Source organism: Phaenicophaeus curvirostris, chromosome Z (assembly GCF_032191515.1).
Source record: "Phaenicophaeus curvirostris isolate KB17595 chromosome Z, BPBGC_Pcur_1.0, whole genome shotgun sequence".
NCBI classification, from domain to species: Eukaryota; Metazoa; Chordata; class Aves; order Cuculiformes; family Cuculidae; genus Phaenicophaeus; species Phaenicophaeus curvirostris.
The window spans coordinates 11,804,926-11,825,644 of NC_091431.1; the positions used below are offsets into that span (position 1 = coordinate 11,804,926).

The 20,719-nt window shown below is 48.5% G+C and overlaps 1 protein-coding gene across 2 annotated transcripts in view; it reads left to right on the forward strand.

Annotated features, from left to right (window-relative positions):
- The first annotated feature begins 3,548 nt into the window (after nucleotides 1–3,548).
- CORO2A (coronin 2A) overlaps nucleotides 3,549–20,719 on the forward strand; it is a 41,308-nt gene continuing 24,137 nt past the window's right edge. For both annotated transcript variants that reach the window (XM_069880296.1, XM_069880297.1), the window contains exon 1: nucleotides 3,549–3,684. The gene's annotated coding sequence lies outside the window, so the exon portion shown is untranslated. The remainder of the gene's footprint in view (nucleotides 3,685–20,719) is intronic.

Below are 20,719 nucleotides of genomic sequence, written 5' to 3' on the forward strand. Positions count from 1 at the left end.
GATGACTTGTGAGAAAATCATTTGTGTGGTAGGTAAGGACGGGGAGAGGAGGAGAGAGGATTTAGTGGGAGAGGAGAAGGATGGGATGAATGACGCTGAGCTGAAGACAGTAGGCGAGAGGGGGCTGGAGAAAATCACGTACTTAGGCAGTTTTCAGGAAGACCAGTGATGCTTGCTTTTGTTTCATTTTATTACTTGGAGCTGAGTGCACATAAAGATTTTACTTCATGAACTCCTGATACAGGTCTGAGAAGTGTATGTGTGTCTTCTCTAGAGTCTTGTGTCAGTTTCAGTCTGCTTATTTGCGTGGAGTTGGAAGTTTGAATCTCTTGTGGTGCTCTCCTTGGATACTTGCAAACAGTGCTCTCAAGAGACTAGCAAGGCTGCCCTATGGTTTTCTTGGCCATAGAAACATCACCTAAAAATGATGAGATTGAAAGGGAATAGGCATTAGTAATGCAATACAAGTTTAGCATTCCAAAAGAGAAAATTAAAAGGGAAATGAAAAGATTTCATGGCTTTTCAGATTGAAATGTTCATTGTAACTTTTAAAATCTCCCTTAATAGCACTTACATTCCTTCTTTTCTCCCCTTTTTATCTCTTTTTGACCCTGCATGCAAGAGAAGGAATGAAGGGTAAATTTACTCTTTTCTGTTGGTCCCTCTGCTTTCAAATTATTGCTGACTTTCAAAGATTGGGACCTCAATGAAGTGCCTCAGAACTGCAGATTCTCTTGATTCCTGCCCGTGAGGAAGACAGCTCAACTAGCTAGGCTGGATCACTTGAACATCTGAAGTGCTTTTCAGAGTGGCAGATGAGGTATAGGCAGAATGGTGAAACCTGCCTATGAACAAGACGAAAGAGTATGTGAAAGTGTTATGGAATGTCATCGTGTTATGTGCTTTCCACAGGACTGCACTAGGGTGAGGTCTTCAGAGATAAGGCTGGATTTCAGCCTGCATCTCCTGATGCCAGGACAGCTTTCATGCAGGATTGCAATACAGGCCACACACAGCACAGGGCTCAAGTAGAAGTGGGGCTTCTTGTGTTAAATTGGGGGACTGTGAAGCAAATTTAACTGTTATTAATTAATTGGTATGTATTTGTACCCTACTCAGAGGTGAGCAGCACAAGAAAACAGAAAGCGATTGTTTGGTGGGGTGTGTACCATCCACATTGTGCATGATGAACAGGGAGGCTCTCAGCCCAGGTATATGGGGTATTCGGAGGAGTGTGAGCACCTCAGTGTGTGTTTGGATGGGGAGAGAATGCAAGTCTCTCATTCAGGAGATGCTGTGCTACTCTCTAGAAGAGCTCTGGCTGTTCTTTAATCACTGCACTAGTCCTGAGATCAGGGTAGAGATGGGCAGTCTGCTCTCCTCTTGCTTACCTGAAGGCAGGCAGAGCTGGAGAGTTTTTTGTTAGAGCTTACCAACTATTACTCAGCCTATAAGTTCTGTACTGGCTGAGTTGAGTGCAGCTTCTGTAATCCATGCAGCCTTTATGTGCTCTGCTTTCATATGAGGATTGTAATACAGTCTTTTGAGAGCCTTTGTCTAATATGATATTTTACAGGCAGTAGTCTTGTGCTTGTACAGGCTTAGTTTGGATAAAACTTGTAAAAAACGGCTTCGGAAAAAGGTGACCTTATAGCTGGTCACCTACTCGGGTGCTTGTTTGTATCACTGGGGTCAGCAATAAGCCTGCACTCTCTACAGCCTTGAGTAAGTGAAATGTTGATATGTGTTGGCATGGGGACAGAAGGGGCCAAAGACTAGGGTCTTGAAGGATGCATGATGAGTGGATGCATGTGGGGTGCTGCCCCCAAGGATGGGCTGTGCAAAAGGTGGAGATTTTGTCCTGAATCTCGGTTTTTCATCTGATGTGCAAAGAGCTAATCCACACGTAGAGTCCAGGTATTTGTTTATTTCATGTCTGTGCGGAGATGGGTGCTAGATGGGAATTCAACAAAGTAGCACACCTTCTCCTAAGCCCTCTTTTCTTATGTACAGTTGAAGTAAGAAGAAACAGTAACAATTAGATCATATTGTTATCTTGATAGGATTCTTGTTGCTTGCAAGTTCCTGATTAGTTTATCCTGTTTATCTTTCATATCTTCAGCTCAGGGTTGTTTCACATACTCCTCCAGTTCTTTCCCTGCTTCAGCTTTCAACCTTCAGTGTTTTTTTTTCTTCTGCAGAGAATGGGGAGCCTGGTACTACAGGAGGTTGGCACTGGGATGGCCTGGGGACAGCTCTAGCGTGGAGAGCCTGCTCTCTGCAAACAGGGAGGTGGTTTCCAGCCTGGATAGCTTGAAAAACTTTCTGTAGCTATAGAGCTCAGACATCATTCCTGAAGAAGCTACAGATGGCATACCCGAGAGAAGTTTATTGTTCTCACTGGGCTTGTTCAACTCTTTTGAGTCCTTCAGGTGCTGATTTGTGCCGCTTTGAATGCTTTTGTGTTTCATTTTCCTTCTTTTTTCATGAGGTCATGTGATCCCTGCGTCTGAAGGTCCCAGCCTTTTTGCTCACCATCATCTGCAGTTCTTTACCTGGGTGGATGGTCTCTTCCTTTTCTAGTCCCATACAGTTACAGTTAATCCCATGGAAATAGGGCCTGCTTGTTTTCATGAGGGCAGTGTCACGAAGTCACAGAATGGTTTTGGTTGGAGAAGACCTTTAATGTCATATAGTCCAACCACTGATCCAGCCCTGCTAAGTCCACCACTGGATCGTGTCCCCAAGTGTGACATCTGTTCATCCTTCAAACACCTCCAGGGGTGGTGATTCAACCACCTCCCTGGGCAGCCTGTTCCTATGCTAGACAACCCTTTCAGTAAATAAATCCCTCCTAATATCCAAACTAAATCTCCCCTGGCACATCTTGAGGCTATTTCCCCTTGTCCTGTCACTAGCTACTAGGGAGAAAAGACCAACCCCCACCTTGCTACAACCTCCTTCTATGTAGTTGTAGAGATTGATAAGGTCTCCCATCAGTCTCCTTTCTCCAGACTAAACAACCCCAGCTCCCTCAACTCAAATACTTCATCAAACAAATGAAATAAAACTTCTGTGTTTCATCTACCATTATACCATTCTTAATAGTGGTCTTTAGCAGTGATACCTGCAAAAGGAGCTACTGTGACATGTTAATGGCAGGAATAACAGCTGTTGCTAAACAGCTTTGCTTGCAGCACAACTCTTGATACGATAATGAAACAGATTATTCTGCAGTAGCTATGTCCGATTCAGCTGTTTTACCCTGGATATTAAGAATTTCAGTTCTGGTATTAAGTATTGTAATTGAAAATTGCTTAAAATGGAGATACTGGGTGCCCTGTTGAGGGGGTTAGTGCAGCCAGTATGAGTGGGTGTACTCCTGCCACACTCTGGACATAGCAGCCTTACTGCACATGAAATGACAATACTATGTTGTGATTTATCTGTTCCAGTTCTGTGAGTTTGGCTCCTCCTTATTCTGGCTGCTTTTTTTTTTTTTTTTTTTTCCTCTTAATCCACCTACCCTGGGGTTAGTTTTCTGCTCTTTTGAATAAAAGAAAGCAGCTCATGGATGTTACTAAGAGTGCCAGAACATAAAAATGCCAGGAGCTTGTGCTGGAGAGATCAGCTTATAACAGTGTGTAGAGATGCACCCAATAACTAGTATTTCTAGGAGATAAGGTGCCCATCAGTGTTCTTACAGGCCTCCTTCAGGGTATAAAGAAAATAACTTCCTGGTCTATACCTTCCAGCTCCTGGCACTGCCAGTGCCAAGGATATTGAATATGGTAAAGGGCAGAATAAATTGCTGCCAGTGTCTTGTGTTTTTAGACTATTAAGGCTGACCTGGTGTCACAGTATGCAGTCTGGTTTCATGGAAGAGTCATGAAAAGCTCACTTTTCAAAAACAACCTCCTAAAAGAGTCAAGACTAAAGCACAGCAAAGAACCTTCAGTGCTGCTGCATCGTGGTAGACCTGGATTCTCCATCTCTAATTGTATGTTCTTTAAAGGTCCCATAAATATTTCCACAGTCATGTCTGGTAAGCACAGGAGAGCTGAGTAGGCTGTGCTTGCGGGTATTGAAGTACCCTAGTGGTTTTCTGGGCACCTTTTCAGGTGCAAGGAAGAGGGATCCTACCCATGCTGAGTGTTGGACTGAGAACTGCTACTGCTTTACTGTTTTATCTCATAATTTCAGATCTAGCTGCTGATAGGGCAGCAGGGCAATATGACTATATCTTAGAAATGTGGAACAAAAGGTCTTGCAAGCAGGAAACTTGCAGATCAATTCTATGTCAATGCCCTTGTGGTCTTTTTTGCATGAGCTGTTGCTGATTGTGCTTGCTGCATTTGTGACTTAACTTGTGCACACCCAGAAAGAGTAGGGTTAGTTGCAGGTTCATTTTTCAATGAAGCCTGTACTCTATGCTGCACAATAAATACATCTCCAGACGTTTCTCTGCTTACCCTCAGGGCTCCATTACGCTTGGTCAATTGTCTGAGTCCCTACGATTTGCAAGTGACTGGAATAGGCAGTTTACACAGTCAGAGAGCTTTGATTCTAGCAAGACCCATGTTCTTAGCAGGTGGCAGAAGTTTCAGCTGTGGTGACTTTCTTTGCCTCCTTCTGCTGTATTTGGGACCTCGGACAAGAGATGAGAATCTTTTTATTTTTACATCAGCTTGCATGAAGCTACTCTGCTCTATAGTGGAGGCTCTCCGCATGATCAGGTCTGTCTCTCAGGGCAGTCCATGCTGTGTCCTCCTTCTTCCAGCCCAGAGCCAATCACCCAGAAATGCCTGTTATGAGAGACTTCAGGGAATCACTTAAAACTATCTGCCTCTCCTTGCTATGTCTCTTGCAGTTGCATTAATCTGCTTAGAGAGCAGCTGCTTCTGCTGTTTGTGCCAGCAGTGAGGACCAAGGAAGCAAATGGATGCATTTTACTCTATGTCATATAAAGCACTGTGCATTCTTTATGGAGATGATAGTGCTCCCGGTGCTAGGGCAGCACATCTTGATGGGCAAAAGCTGTCTAGGAAACACTGTCCAGACGGAAAAAGCTTTTGCAGATTGCCTGCTGCAGACTGGTAAGCAGACATCTGAGGAGTACTTGCAGGGATCTCTGTATCCTACTGCAGGACCTATTGACAGCTTCAGAAAAGAATCTTGTTGGAGGTGGGAGTGACAGTCACAAGGTTCTGGGATTTGGTCTTTGAGAGCTGAGTGAGGGGACGATCGTGCTAAACTCATTCTTTGTATCAACTGTAAGATTAGAAACTCTAGTACTGTCTGCAGTGTTTCCCTCCGTCCCTGTCCTAGAATCATAGAATCACCAAGTTGGAAATCACCCACCGGATCATCGAGTCCAACTGTTCCTACCAAATACTAAACCATGCCCCTCACTGCCTCGTCCACCCGTCCCTTAAACACCTCCAGGGGTGGTGACTCAGGGAGGGTGACTGTCCTCTCCTGCCACAGAGGCTGGTGACACTGGGAATTAGGTCAGGAGGCTGATTCTTGGATTGCAAAGGCTGCGCTGCCTTCCTCCTTTCTCCTGGATGCAAAGGGCTCTATGCTATGTTGGCAGAGGACCAGTGGTCCCTTCATCAGTACCTTTTATCTTTTTGTCAGTTCAGCATCAGTCTCTGTGCTGCGATAGTGCCACCAGAGCCCTGAGCAGCAAGCGAGGGGGGACTCTTTTACCTCCTTGACCAGATGAGAGGACCTAGACCTCAGCTCCAGCTGCCTCTCAAGGTGGGGATTTACTACCCATGGGCACAGCCCAGTGCATAGGGATGTGCATGCCCCTGCTGTGAGCACACTGGCTCCTTGCTGCTTCATAAACAGGTGACATGAACTGGGAATCCCTGAGCTATGGCTTCAGGCCTTAACAGGTGATGCATGCCTGGGATTTTTAGAGCCTTTGGCTCTGCGCATGCTGGCTTACCCAGCTCAGACATGGCTGTGCAGGGAGAAACTCTCTCCAGTGCAGGGAGGAAGCTAACCCTGTTAGTCCCAGAAAAAAACAACCAGGGAAAGCATGTATTAGTGGCTTATACAAAACATTTAATTTTGGGGCTTTATAAAATGCATAAATATGCCTTTCTTTGAGGTGATGGTGCAAGTTTTTGAAATGAAAAAGCAGTCCTGTCTTGTTGACAAAATATTGGTGTATTTCCCTTTGCATTCTTGTCCCTGTCCTTTATACCAGTTATTATCTGCACAGTTTTGAAGATGGTTGCCCCTCCAAACAACAGTTTTCATGGAACTTGGAAGAGGTGTACTGTCATCACTTCCTGTCAGAGGAACAGATGGGAGAGCTGAGGAAGCAAGACAAACTTCAGGTTTATTGGATTGAAAGTCCACGTCACATGGGTGTGCATTTTGGTATATTGCCAGTGGCATTTTTAGGGCAGTGCAGGATACATGTGGCTGAGATCTAGAGGCCCTAAAATCACAGTATAGTTGAGGTTGGAAGTGATCCCTTGAGATCATGTAGTCCAACCCGCCTGCTCAAAGAAGGGTCAACTACAGCAGGTTGCCCAGGACCCTCTCTGGTCAGGTTTTAAATATCTCTGAGGATGAAGAGTCCACAACCTATTTTGGCAAAATGTGATGGTGTTTGATTGCTCTTATGGGAAAAAAAACCCCAAAACAATTTCCATGTCTTTATATGGAGTTTTCTGTGTTTCATGTTGTGATCATTGCTCCTTGTCTTATTCCTGGTCACCACTGAGGAGAGTCTGGCTCTGCCTTTTTCACTTTGCCTCCTAAGCTATTACACAGAATCACACACAGAATCACACAGAATCACACAGAATCACACAGAATCACTAGGTTGGAAAAGACCCACTGGATCATTGAGTCCAACCGTTCCTATCAAACACTAAACCATGCCTCTCAGCACCTCATCCACCCATCTTTTAAGCAGCTCCAGGGATGGTGACTCAACTACCTCCCTGGGCAGCCTGTTCCAGTGTCCAGTGACTGTATCTGTGAAAAATTTTTTCTGATGTCAAGCCTGAACCTCCCCTGGTGGAGCTTGAGGCCATTCTGTCTCGTTCTGTCCCCTGTCACTTGGGAGAAGAGGCCAGCTCCCTCCTTTCTACAACCTCCATTCAGGTAGTTGTAGAGAGCAATGAGGTCTCCCCTCAGCCTCCTCTTCTCCAGGCTAAACAACCCCAGCTCTCTCAGCTGCTCCTCCGAAGACTTGTTCTCCAGCCCCTTCACCAGCTTTGTTGCTCTTCTCTGGACTCACTCCAGAGCCTCAACATCCTTCTTGTGGTGAGGGGCCCAGAACTGAACACAGGATTCGAGGAGTGGTCTCACCAGTGCCGAGTACAGAGGGAGAATAACCTCCCTGGACCTGCTGGTCACGCCGTTTCTGATACAAGCCAAGATGCCATTGGCCTTCTTGGCCACCTGGGCACACTGCTGGCTCATGTTCAGTCGCTGTCAACCAACACCCCCAGGTCTTTCTCCTCCAGGCAGCTTTCTAGACAGACTTCTCCTAGTCTGTAGCACTGCACAGGGTTGTTGTGCCCCAAGTGCAGGACCCGGCATTTGGCCTTGTTAAACCTCATGCCACTGGACTCTGCCCAGCGGTCCAGCCTGTTCAGATCCCTTTGGAGCCTCCCTGCCCTCCAGCAGATCAACACTTCCACCCAGCTTAGTGTCATCTGCAAACTTGCTAAGGATGCACTCGATGCCTTCATCCAGGTCATTGATAAAGACATTTAACAGGGCTGGACCCAGCTCTGAGCCCTGGGTACACCACTTGTAACTGGCCTCCAGCTGGATTTCACACCCTTTCCCACCACTCTCTGGGCCCGGCCATCCAACCAGTTTTCCACCCAGGAGAGTGTGCGCCTGTCCAGGCCAGAGGCTGACAGTTTCCTAAGCAGAATGCTGTGAGAAACTGTGTCAAAGGCTCTATGGAAGTACCAGAAGACTACATCCACAGCCTTTCCCTCATCCAGTAGGTGGGTCACCTTGTCACAGAAGGCGATCAGGTTAGTTTGGCAAGACCTGCCTTTCATGAACCTGTGTTGACTGGGCCTGATCACCCGGTTCTCTTGCATGTGCTGTATGATAGCACTCAAGATCACCTGTTCCATGACTTTCCCTGGCACTGAGGTCAGACTGACAGGCCTGTAGTTTCCTGGGTCCTCCCTGCGACCCTTCTTGTAGATGGGCACAACATCAGCCAGCCTCCAGTCCAGTGGAACCTCCCCAGTCAGCCAGGACAGTTAGAAGATGATGGAAAGGGGTTTAGCCAGCACATCCACCAGCTACCTCAATACTCTTGTATGGATCGTGTCCAGCCCCATAGACTTGTGGGTGTCTAGCTGGGCAAGGAAGTCTCTGCTTGCTTCCTTTTGGATCATGGGAGCCTCGTTCTGCCCCTTTAACTCCTGGGGATGCACACACAAGGAGCAACTTTCCTTACTGTTAAAGACTGAGGCAAAGAAGGCATTAAGTACCTCAGCCTTGTCCTCATCCTTTGTCACAGTTGTTCCATTTGCATCCAACAGGGACTGAATATTCTCCCTGGTCCTCCTTTTATTTTTTATGTATTTATAGAAAGATTTTTTGTTATTTTTCACCGACTTGGCCAATCTGAGCTCTCGTTGTGCCTTAGCCCTCCTGATTTTTCCTCTCCATGATCTCACTTCCTCTCTGTAGTCCACCCAAGAGGCCTGTCCCCTTCTTCCAAAGCTCACAGATATTCCTCTTCTTTTTGATGTCCCTCCAGATCTCCCTGCTCAACCAAGCTGGTTTTTTTCCTTGCCAGCTCCTTTTCCAGAACATGGGGACAGCTTTCTCCTGAGCTGCTAGGATTTCCTTTTTGAAGAGCTCCCAGCACTTGTAGGCTCCCTTGCCTTTAAGGACTGTCTCCCATGGGACTTTGCCAACCATCCCTTTGAACGGTCCCAAGTCTGCACTCTGGAAGTTTAATGTGAGTGTTCTGCTAACCCCCCTCCTCACCTCACCTAGAACTGAAAATTCTACCATCTCATGATCACTTTGTCCCAGGAGTCCTCCAACCATCAAAACCCCCACAAGGCCTTCTCTGTTCATAAACAGCAGGTCCAGGAGGGCGCCTTCCCTTGTCGGTTCGCTCACCAGTTGTGTGAGGAAGTTGTCTTCCACGCACTCCAGGAACCTCCTGGACTGCTTCCTTTCTGCTGTATTGTACTTCCAGCAGACATTCGGAAGATTGAAGTCTCCCACAAGGACAAGAGGTAGCGATCTTGAGGCTACTCCCAGTTGTTTGTAGAAGAGCTCACCAGCTTCTTCTTCTTGGCTGGATGGTCTGTAACAGACTCCCATCACAAAATCTACCTTCTTGTGGGCTTCTCTGATTTTAACCCACGGGCACTCCGTCCCATCATCACCATAATTGAGCTGTACGGTATCAAAGCCCTCTCTAACATAGAGGACTATCCTACCACCTCTCCTACCCTTCCTGTCCTGCCTGAGGAGTTTATACCCCACCATAGCTGCACTCCAGTTATACAAGTCATCCCACCACGTTTCCGTGATGGCAACTACGTTGTAGTCTCCTTGCCCTATAATAACTTCCAATTCCTCCTGCCTATTGCCTGTGCTGCGTGCATTGATGTAAATGCACTTCAGCTGGGCTGGTGAACCCTCAGGTCTCGTAAAGGGAATAGTGTTCATTCCCAATTGACTGGTCCTTGGAATATCTAACCCCTCAGTGCCAGTTTCATCCTTACTGTCACCACATGTACTTGCCCCCACTCGCTCTGTGGTGATATACTGGTGATCCTTGCCAGCACACCATCTCTCAGGCACTGGAGTTCCACTTCCAGGCTCACTCCTGACTAGCCTGGCTTCGTCCCCCTCCCCCTTCACATCTAGTTTAAAGCTTTATTTATGAGCCCTGCTAGATTTTTAGTGAGGACTTTAGTACCCCTGGGAGACAAGTGTGCCCCATCCCTAGTAAGGAATCCTGAGGTTGCATGGGCCAATCCATAATCAAAGAGTCCAAAGTTTTTCTCCTCACACCAGGTTTGGAGCCAGGTAGTAATCAACTGATTCTTTTTGATCTCTTGCTCTTCATTCCTTAGTGTTGGAATGGAGCTAAACACTACTTGTGCCCCAGAACCTTCCACTGTTTTCCCCAGAGCCTTGAAGTCCCTTTTAATTGCTCTCAGATTCCTGCACAGTGTGTCATCGTTGCCAATTTGAAATACTAGCAGAGGGTAATAATCTGTGGCTTTCACCAAAGAAGGAAGTTTTCTAGTTACATCCTTCACTAATGCCCCAGGCAGGCAGCAGAACTCCCTGTGGAGCAGGTCAGGTCTTCAGATAGGTCCCTCTGTTCCCTTTAATAGGGAATCCCCTAAGACAATCACTCTCCTTTTTCACAGAGGATGTTTTGATGGTCGTTTGAGGATGGCACAGCCTAGGGAATGTTTCTAGGCTGTGGGAGCCATCCTCTTCATCTGTAGGGATGGATTCCACTTGCAGCGCATTGTGTTTATTCTGCAAGGGAATCTGGGGGTTTGTTGTCTGAATGGGGACAACTTGCTGACATTCTCTATCTCTTTTTTCCCCTCAGCCTTGCAGTTGGCAGGTGCGTGGTGCTCAGCCACAAGAGCTCTGGCAACCTGTTGAGTTTGTGAGAGGGTGCTTCTGCACTGATCTATTTCCCTCTCACACTCCCTGATAGTCTAGTTACCTCCTCCCTCAGCTCTGCCACCAAGTGGGGGAGTTCCCCCACGCAAGCACAGCTTCCACAGTTGAAGCCAGTACCTGTGGTGTGAGTCAGTGAGGGAGGGGGGCACTGCCTGCAGCCCATCCATCTTGGCTGCAGCAGCACCTGAAGCAGCTTTAGTTTTATGCCAGGTGGCCACCATGGTCCTCCGTCCCTCCTGGTCAGCCTCCAGCCCTTCTCTGTGCCCTCACTGCTCGGCCTGCTCGAACTCCTGCTCAAACTGCCCTGTTACATTAACATACCCCATATCTGTTTGCGATGCTCCTGTTTGCCATGCTCCAGGTGGTGGTGCTCCCTAGGAAGCATTTAAATTTCCCCCGGTATCTGATCTTACATATTGATAAGATTGTCTTGAGCCTGCTGTTCTCCAGATGAACATTTAGTCCCAGCTCTCTCAACCTCTTTTCCTACAAGGGATATTCATAGTTCCTTCACTATCTTCGTGCACCTTGACTGGACCGGTATATCAATGTCTCTGTTGTACTGGGGAGCCCAGAATTGGACCCAGAATTCCAGTTGTGTCTCATCAGTGCCAAACAGAGGGCTAAGATCACTTCCCTCGGCCTTCTGGCAGCACTTCTCCTAATGAAGTCCAGGAGGCCATTAACTTTCTTTGCTTCAAGGGCATATCACTGTGGTTCATGGTCAGCTTGTTGTCCAGCGGGACCCGCAGGCTGCTTTCTGCAAAACTGCTTTCCAGACAGTTGACACCTAGCATATACTAGTGCACAGAGTTATTCCTTCAGAGGTACATGACTTGGCTCTTCCCCTTTTTGAACTTCTTAAGGTTCCTGTGGGCCAGCCTACTGAGGTCCCTCTGACTGGCGGCAAAATGCTCTAGTGTACAGGTCACTCCTCCCAGTTTTGTGGTATCTGTGAACTTACTGAGGGTATACTCCATCATCCAGATCATTAGTGAAAATTTTAAGCAGCCTTGGCCCCAGAATCCAGTCCTGGGGCACATCACTGGAGACTGGCCTCCAGCTGGACTTTGTGCTGCTGATCACAAAGCTTTGAGGCCAGGAGTTCAGCCATTTTACAGTCTACCTCAGTGTCTGCTTATCTACTCAGTACTTCATTTATTTGTCGATGAGGCTGTTGTGGGACACTGTGTGAAAAATCTTCCTACTGTTGGGATAAGCTACATTCAAGTCTTCCTTGCCTTGGACTTTCCACAGGTCTCAGGGGCCTGAATACCATAAGGACCATCTTAGCAGTAGTGGCTGAGGTGAAAAAGGCATTCAATGCCTTATCCTTTTCTGTGCCCTTTGTCATGTCCTTTTTCTGTGTCTTCCCGCCCACTCCCATTCCTCTGCAGGCATGTTTTCCCTAGTTGTCCTTTTACTGCCGTGGAACCTGTAGGAACCTTTCTTGTTGCCTTTCACATCCCTCATCAGACTCAACTCCAGGAGGGATTTAGGTTTTCTAAGCCAAACCCTATGTGTTTGGATAGCGGTCACCTTCTTTCGCCTGATGTGCCTGCCTGTTCTTCTGCACTATGGATGGAGGTGAAGGAGAGAAAACCTGGAAGGAAACCAAGTAATTGTGACTGGCAAAACCTGAAAACAGTGAAGAAGGAAGTAAACATTAAAAATGGTAAAGATGGACCCTGCAAGGAACACTGCTTCCTGGCCAATCCTACCACCCCAGCATGGGCCTAAGGAGGTAGTGGATGCCTAGGGTTTTGCCTGGTACTGCAAGCATCTCATGACAGGCATAGTCCTGCTACTACCAGGATCTTCTTGCCCTGTCCTGTTTTCCTCTGCCAGTGGAGCCTGTGTGATTAGGGCCTAGAGGAGGCTAGTGAGAAGGTCCTGTAGTGTGGTTGGGCCTTGAAAGGGGGGAGGTAGGTGGAAAGTGGAGCCAGAGCCTCAGCAGCTTGGGAAAAAGTGAAAAAAAATTAATTGTACACCGAGCCTCTTGCTTGCCATGGAAAGATGGGGAAGAGAGGGATCCCACAGAGGTGTCTCTGCCTCCTGGTCTCCAGTGTGTGTGTATTTTGCAGTGAGCTTCCTTTGGCATGTGGGTTCAGCTCTGATGATGCTGTAGCTCCCTCTGCCCCCTGCCACCAGCACTGAGAGGACTGAACTATGAACGTTGGGTTGGTGCATGTAAAGGGTGAGCTGAATGTGGAAACATGCCTATGTGGGATGGCTTGGGCTTAGTAGTTTGGTGTGAAATTAACTGAAGTAGAGCATGGGGCTCATCTGAGAGCTCAAAAGGGAGCTCAAGCCCTTATGGATAAAGTGAGGGCTGCTCCACTGCAGAACTCACCCAAGATGGGAGACGATTCAGGGTGGGCTTGCCTCCAAGAGTGAATGGTGGAGATGCTACTGGAGGCCCAAGTGACCATCTCTGCTTATTGCTGAGAAACTGTTTATGTTCTGGGAGAAAGCTGTTTTGATTCGTTGACATTCTTGCAAGGTAGGGGGTCAAAGAGGAAAGACCAGCTATCTCTGCCTGGTACAGGAGTGCAACAAATAACACTACCTTGTTCTTCCAAAACAACATGATTGGAGCTGCTTAAGTACACCCCTGCAGAGAAGTGCTTTGCCCAACCTGGCTCTTTCCAGCTGCTCTGTCTGGAATGCTTTTCAGCTCTCCGTGTGTCTCACAGCAACTATGTTTGGAAGTGGCAGCTAAGTTTGGAAGTGGCATCTGGTGCTTTTGGATTGCAGACTTGTCCTGGCGCTGCGTGCCACGCCACAGCTCCTTCTGAGTTCAGAAACTGTCACCTCCTTGCACTTGTAAGCTGAGGAGAATCTCATCTCCCACACAGCATTTGCAGAGCTGCCTTCTCTGACACCTGTGTAAGGAGGCAAACCCAGCTCTTTGCCAACTGTGGCAGAACAGTTTCTCTGAGCCTTGGATGGGAGACGCTGTAAAAACCATGGTTTTCTTGCCTGGACACAGGTGTTTTTTTCGCTCATCTGTGCCTCTGTTGTGGTGCTTTCTGCTCTTCTTATTAAGAGGAAGGAGTAGAGATACCTCTCTTCCCTCTGGCCGGCTTCCCTACTCCACCTTCAGCCCTTGAGACTGGGCATGGCATGCAGTCATATTGTCCTTCCCAGGAACAAATGTGGTGGGGTGGACTTTTTGAGGCCGTGAGAGCTTCCCGGAGCCGGGAAAATCCCAGAAAAAAAACCCCAGGCAGGGGTCCTGACAGCCCCCACACGCTGGTCCCGCGCGGTGCCTGACGGGAGGGGGCGGTCCCGGCAGCTACCGCGGGAGATTTAAACGTGGAGTAGCCATTACCACTGCTTCTTTCGGCAGCACTTGCAGCAGGACGGTGAGTTCTGTGGTGGGGTGGACTTTTTGAGGCGGTGGGAGCTTCCCGGAGCCGGGAAAATCCCAGGAAAAAAAAACCCAGGCGGGGGTCCTGACAGCCCCACACGCTGGTCCCGCGCGGTGCCTGACGGGAGGGGGCGGTCCCGGCAGCTACCGCGGGAGATTTAAACTACGCCCCTGGGAGCACCACGATGAGGAGCGTGGCAAAGTGGTGCGGGGCAGTTTGAGCGGGCAGGGCGAGAAGGCAGGGCGCAGAGAGGACCTAGGGAATAGGCAGAAGACACCGAAGACCGTGGTGGCCACCCGGCAGAAGATTAAAGCTGCTCCGTGTGCTGCAGCAGGCAGGGTGGATGCTGCCACCCAGACGGAGCCACAGTGGGTGCATGCAGCTACCCAGACCCTGGGCTGCAGGCAGTGCCCCCCTCTCACACCAGCTCGTGCCTCTGGTCCTGGCCCCACTTGTGAAAGCTGCGCTTGAGTGGGGGAACTCCTTCACATGGTGAAGGAGCTAAGAGAGGAGGTGAAGAGGCTGAGGACCATCAGGGAGTGTGAGAGGGAGATTGACCAGTGGAGCAGGGCCCTCTCACTAACTCAGCAGCCTGCTCAAGCTAGTGTGTCCGAACATCATCCACCTGCAAACTGCACGGTTGGGGGAACAAGAGATGGGGAGTGGCAGCAAGTTCCTGCCAGACAAAGGAAACCTGCTCCCCTCACCCAGACAGCAAAACCCCAGATCCCCCTGGCGAACAAGTACCAGGTGCTGCAGGTGGAATCCAGCCCTGAGGATGAGGATGGTGGCTCCCACAGCCTAGAATCCTTCCCTAGGCTGCACCATTCTCAGAGAAAGATAAAAACATCCTCCATCAAGAAGAGGAGGGTGATTGTTGTAGGGGACTCCCTCCTAAAAGGAACGGAGGGACCCATTTGCAGACCGGACCCGCTCCACAGAGAGGTCTGCTGCTTGCCGTGTGCATCAGGGAAGGAGGTAGCTAGAAAACTTCCTTCCCTGGTCCACGAGAAAGACTACTATCCTCTGATAGTAGTCCAAACTGGTAATGATGACCTTACAAACAAAAAGGCCAAAGCCATCAAGAATGGCTTCAGGGCAATTGGGAGAATGATGGAGGGCTCTGGGGCACAAGTAGTATTCTGCTCCATCCCAATGCTAAATAGAGAGGAGCGGGAAGCCAGGATGAAGAATTCGATTAATACCTGGCTCCGAGCCTGGTGTGAGGAGAGGGGCTTTGGCTTTTTTGATCATGGGGTGGCTCAAGCACCCCCAGGCTTTCTCGCTAAGGGTGGGAAACATGGGTCTCCTAGGGGGGCTAAAGCCCTTGCTAGAAACCTAGCCAAGCTCATAAATTGAGCTTTAAACTAGATGTGAAGGGGGAGGGGGTTGAGCCCAGGCTAGACAGGAACAAGCCTGGACGTGGGGAATTGGCGATTGGGAGAGGGTGCGCGGGCGAGGACCACCAGTACCTCACCACACAGAAAGTGGGGGAGAACACACCTCGGGGTGCTAAGGGAGATGCAGGCACTCTGGTGTTAACTACTCCAGTTACCAGGCAGTTGGGAACGAACCCTGTTCCCTCTAGGAGGGCTGAAGGCTCAGCAGCTCAGCTGAAGTGCATTTACACCAATGCACACAGCATGGGAAATAAGAAGGAAGAGCTGGAAGCTGTCGTAGGGCAAGAGGCCTATGATGTCGTTGCCATCACGGAAACGTGATGGGATGACTCATATAACTGGAGTACGGCTATGGTGGGGTATAAGCTTTTCAGGCGGGACAGGAAGGGTAGGAGAGGAGGCGGGGTAGCCCTCTTTGTAAGGGAGGACTTGGACTCCATTGAGATGGATTGTGACCATCAGGAGGTTGAGTGCCTGTGGGTCAAAATCAGAGGAGCCCACCAGAAGGTAGATTTTGTGATGGGAGTCTGTTACAGACCACCCAACCAAGGAGAAGCAGCTGATGAGCTCTTCTATAAACAGCTGCGGTCAATCTCTAGATCGATGCCTCTCGTTCTGGTGGGAGACTTCAATCTGCCTGATATCTGCTGGGTGTACAACACAGCAGAAAGGAAGCAGTCTAGGAGGTTCCTGGAGTGCGTGGAAGACAACTTCCTCACACAGCTGGTGAATGAACCAACAAGGGAGGGTGCCCTCCTGGACCTGCTGTTGGTGAACAGAGAAGGCCTTGTAGGGAACAGAGAAGTAGGTTCACCTTGTAGGTGAACAGAGAAGGCAGTAGGTGGACGCCTAGGACTAAGCGACCATGAGATGATAAAATTTTCTGTTCTAGGTGAAGTGAAGAGGGTGGTTAGCAAGACGGTAGCATTAAATTTCCAGAGGGCAGACTTTGATCTCTTCAGAAGGCTGGTTGGTGAAGTCTCATGGGAGACAGTACTCAAGGGCAAGGGAGCCCAGGAGGGCTGGGAGCTCCTCAAAAGGGTGGTCCTAGCAGCTCAGGAGGAAGCCATCCCCGTGGTCCGGAAAAAAAGCCAGCAGGGGAGAAAGCCAGCTTGGTTGAATAGAGAGATCTTGAGGGATATCAAGAAGAAGAGAAATGTTTATGGGCTCTGGAAGAAGGGACAGGCCTCTTGGGTGGACTACAGGAGGGAAGTGAGATTGTGTAGGGAAAAAATCAGAAGGGCTAAGGCTCAGCTAGAAATTGGATTGGCCAAGTCAGTGAAAGATAACAAAAAATCTTTCTACAAATATATAAATAATAAAAGGCGGACAAGGGAGACCATACAGTCCCTATTGGACACAGAAGGAACAACAGTAACAGGGGATGAGGAAAAGGCTGAGGTACTTAATGCCTTCTTTGCCTCAGTCTTTAGTCGTAAGGAGGGTCGTTCCGTCTGTGTACTAACCCACGAGCTAGAGGAGCATAATGAGGCTCCCATGATCCAAGAGGAGGTGGTCAGAGCCTTGCTAGCCCGACTGGACAGGCACAAGTCTATGGGGCCAGACACGATCCATACAAGAGTATTGAGGTAGCTGGTGGATATGCTGGCCAAACCCCTTTCCATCATCTTCCAACAGTCCTGGAAGACTGGGGAAGTCCCACTGGACTGGAGGCTGGCTGATGTTGTGCCCATCTACAAGAAGGGTCGCAGGGAGGACCCAGGAAACTACAGGCCTGTCAGTCTGACCTCAGTGCCAGGGAAAGTCATGGAGCAGGTGATCTTGAGTGCTATCATGAAGCACATGCAAGAGAACCAGGTGATGAGGCCCAGTCAACATGGGTTCATGAAAGGCAGGTCTTGCCAGACTAACCTGATCGCCTTCTATGACAAAGTGACTCGGCTGCTGGATGAGGGAAAGGCTGTGGATGTGGTCTTCCTGGACTTCAGCAAAGCCTTTGACACAGTTTCTCACAGCGTTCTGCTTGAGAAACTGTCAGCCTCTGGCCTGGACAGGCGCACACTCTCCTGGGTGGAAAACTGGTTGGATGGCCGGGCCCAGAGAGTGGTGGGAAAGGGTGTGAAATCCAGCTGGAGGCCAGTGACAAGTGGGGTTCCCCAGGGCTCAGTGCTGGGTCCAGCCCTGTTCAATGTCTTCATCAATGACCTGGATGAAGGCATAGAGGGCACCCTTAGCAAGTTTGCGGACGACACTAAGCTGGGTGGAAGTGTCGATCTGCTGGAGGGTAGGGAGGCTCTGCAAAGGGATCTGAACAGGCTGGACCGCTGGGCTGAGTCCAATGGCATGAGGTTTAACAAGGCCAAATGCCGGGTCCTGCACTTGGGGCACAACAACCCTATGCAGTGCTACAGGCTAGGAGAAGTCTGTCTAGAAAGCTGCCTGGAGGAGAGGGACCTGGGTGTGTTGGTTGACAACCGACTGAATATGAGCCAGCAGTGTGCCCAGGTGGCCAAGAAGGCCAATGGCATCTTGGCTTGTATCAGAAACGGTGTGACCAGCGGGTCTAGGGAGGTTATCCTCCCTCTGTACTCTGCACTGGTGAGACCGCTCCTCGAATCCTGTGTTCAGTTCTGGGCCCCTCACCATAAGAAGGATGTTGAGGCTCTGGAGAGAGTCCAGAGAAGAGCAACAAAGCTAGTGAAAGGGCTGGAGAACAGGCCTTATGAGGAGCGGCTGAGAGAGCTGGGGTTGTTTAGCCTTGAGAAGAGGAGGCTGAGGGGAGACCTCATTGCTCTCTACAACTACCTGAAATGACGTTGTAGAGAGGAGGGTGCTGGCCTCTTCTCCCAAGTGACAGGGGACAGGACAAGAGGGAATGGCCTCAAGCTCCGCCAGGGGAGGTTTAGGCTGGACATTAGGAAAAAATTTTTCATGTAAAGGGTCATTGGGCACTGGCAGAGGCTGCCCAGGGAGGTGGTTGAGTCACCTTCCCTGGAGGTGTTTAAGGCGCGGGTGGATGAGGTGCTGAGGGATATGGTTTAGTGTTTGATGGGAACGGTTGGACTCGATGATCTGGTGGGTCTCTTCCAACCTGGTTATTCTGTGATTCTGTGATTCTGTGAAATACAGCATCATGTCTAGCAGAGCAAAGAGTGGAGGGTGGCTGAGATATTTGAAGTACCAGATAAATGAATAAACCAAGCCCTTCCTTACAAGAAGGTAGATGGAGAAGGAGGTGAAGTGGTGACTGGAAAACCTGCTACTAAAAAAAAAAAACATGTAGGAAGACACTTGTAGCTGTAGGCTGAAGCCCCTTCTGCCCTACCATACAAGCATAGGAGCAAAGAGGCTGTGCCAGGACTGCTAATGGAAAAAGGCTATCAGTGTTCTATGAGGGGTTCCTGTATTGTCCAGAGAGCAGTGAAAGGGTAGATCTAGCAAGCTGTGTGAAAGTAGACCCCACTGGGCACCTGCCTGGGGAGATAAATATCTCTGTAGTCCTTTTAGAACCTATACACTGAGATATGCATTTGGTATTGGGCCTGCATTTATACATAACACAACATCTGATGTGTTGAGAGCTCTAATGGAGAACTTCTAGGAATGGTTACAACTTTCCTCTGTAAGAATCTTCTTGTAGATGCTATTGCTTCCATTGTTCAATAGCCGAGATCTGTCATAGCCCTGGCCGTACTGGTCTCATTAACAACCAGCTGGAAGATTGTCTTGTGCTGAAGAATCACAGCTTGTCTGCTGTGTGGCTTGTAGCAGACAGGCTGTATACACAGGGGCTTAATTACTTAATGAAGATGTGAGGTTTTTCAGTTGTAAATCATAAGGTTTTGGTATAAGTTGGTGGCACCATGTCCTTGTATTTCTCCAGTTTAGTCTCTTCTTCAGAGCATCATTAGATCAAGGAGGGTGTGGCTTTATCTAATCAAGTTATGAAAGCATTTCCAGGGACAAAGACTTATCACCACTTGAGCAATCTCTAATTTAGAACATTCCTTCACACTCCTTCCAAGCTAGTTTTTCCTAATGTTTGTGAGTCTGCTTTATTTGAGGTCAGCATCTCCCACTATACCAGGTGCAGTCTGCTGCTGCTGCACCTGTTCAGGCTGGGTTTTGCGATATTTTGTCCAGGATTTTTTTCTTTTAATGCTGAGCTTTCTGCTGTGGCTGCAATCATGGCAAGAGGGACACTGTTCCTCTGGGATTGTTTTTGACAATTTTATGATGTTCCCTGTCATACCTTGCCCTGCTGTCTGAATTGTAGGTGTTTTGAAGTCCATCCTGGTGGCAGCTGAACCTTAATCCTATAAATGGAAATAGGGGAGAGCTGTCCTTCCTAAGCATGGTCCAAGCTTGGGCATTTAATTCCTTTTATTTCCTTTACTTCTTATTTGCTGTTAACATTTTACAAGTAATCTGCATGGGACATCAGTATCTTGCCGTGTTCCTGATCTCCATACGCATGATATCAGAATAATGAATACCTCCTGTGTGCTTGTTGACTCCTTTTTGCAGAACAGCCTTGAGCCTCCAGACCACACACTCACTCCCACTTTAAGAACAGTTTAGCTAGAAGTTCCTTGGTGCAAAGCAATTAATTTTCTTTTGAAAAAATAATGTTCCTGCTGTGAGAAGGAGCTGCTGCATCCAGACAGTACAGCTATTCCCCCTCTAACCAGCCCTGCTGTGAGCAAACCTAATGACTGAAGCTGTAATGAGGGTGAAGTTGTTTGAGAACGCTGCACCTCTGGGGCTATTTGGGGAGCTAATCAGTTGCAGATAACTTCAGCTTTCTTTCTGACTGTGAATATCCCTTCTTCCAAGATTAGCTTTCCAGGACTGCTGCTTTCTTTTTCAAATAGCTCATATTTCTCTGTTTGTATTTGGGATAGGTAGCCCTCACTGTATCAGAGATTCTTTGCACAGGAGAATCCCTGGAATTTGTCCCTGGAATGTCTTTTTCTGCACAGGAAATTTAATCAGCTGAGAATATGGACAAACACAAGATTAATATATGTAGAACATCCCAAGGAAAAAGTGAGCAACAAAAATGATTGAAAGCAATCACAGATCTGCCAGGACTGATTATTTACAAGCATGTGTGTTTGTCCAAGGTGGGGATGCTCTGAGCTGTGCCAGTGGACTGGGAGGAGAAAAGAAGTAGGACAGGACTTGTGTCTTAGCACTATTCACAGCCCAGATCTTACGATGTGATGTGGGATGTGAGATTTGTGGATCTTTGTATTGATGGCTGCTTGTAAAACTCCAGTTTGACTGTCAGGAATCAAGCAATACAGG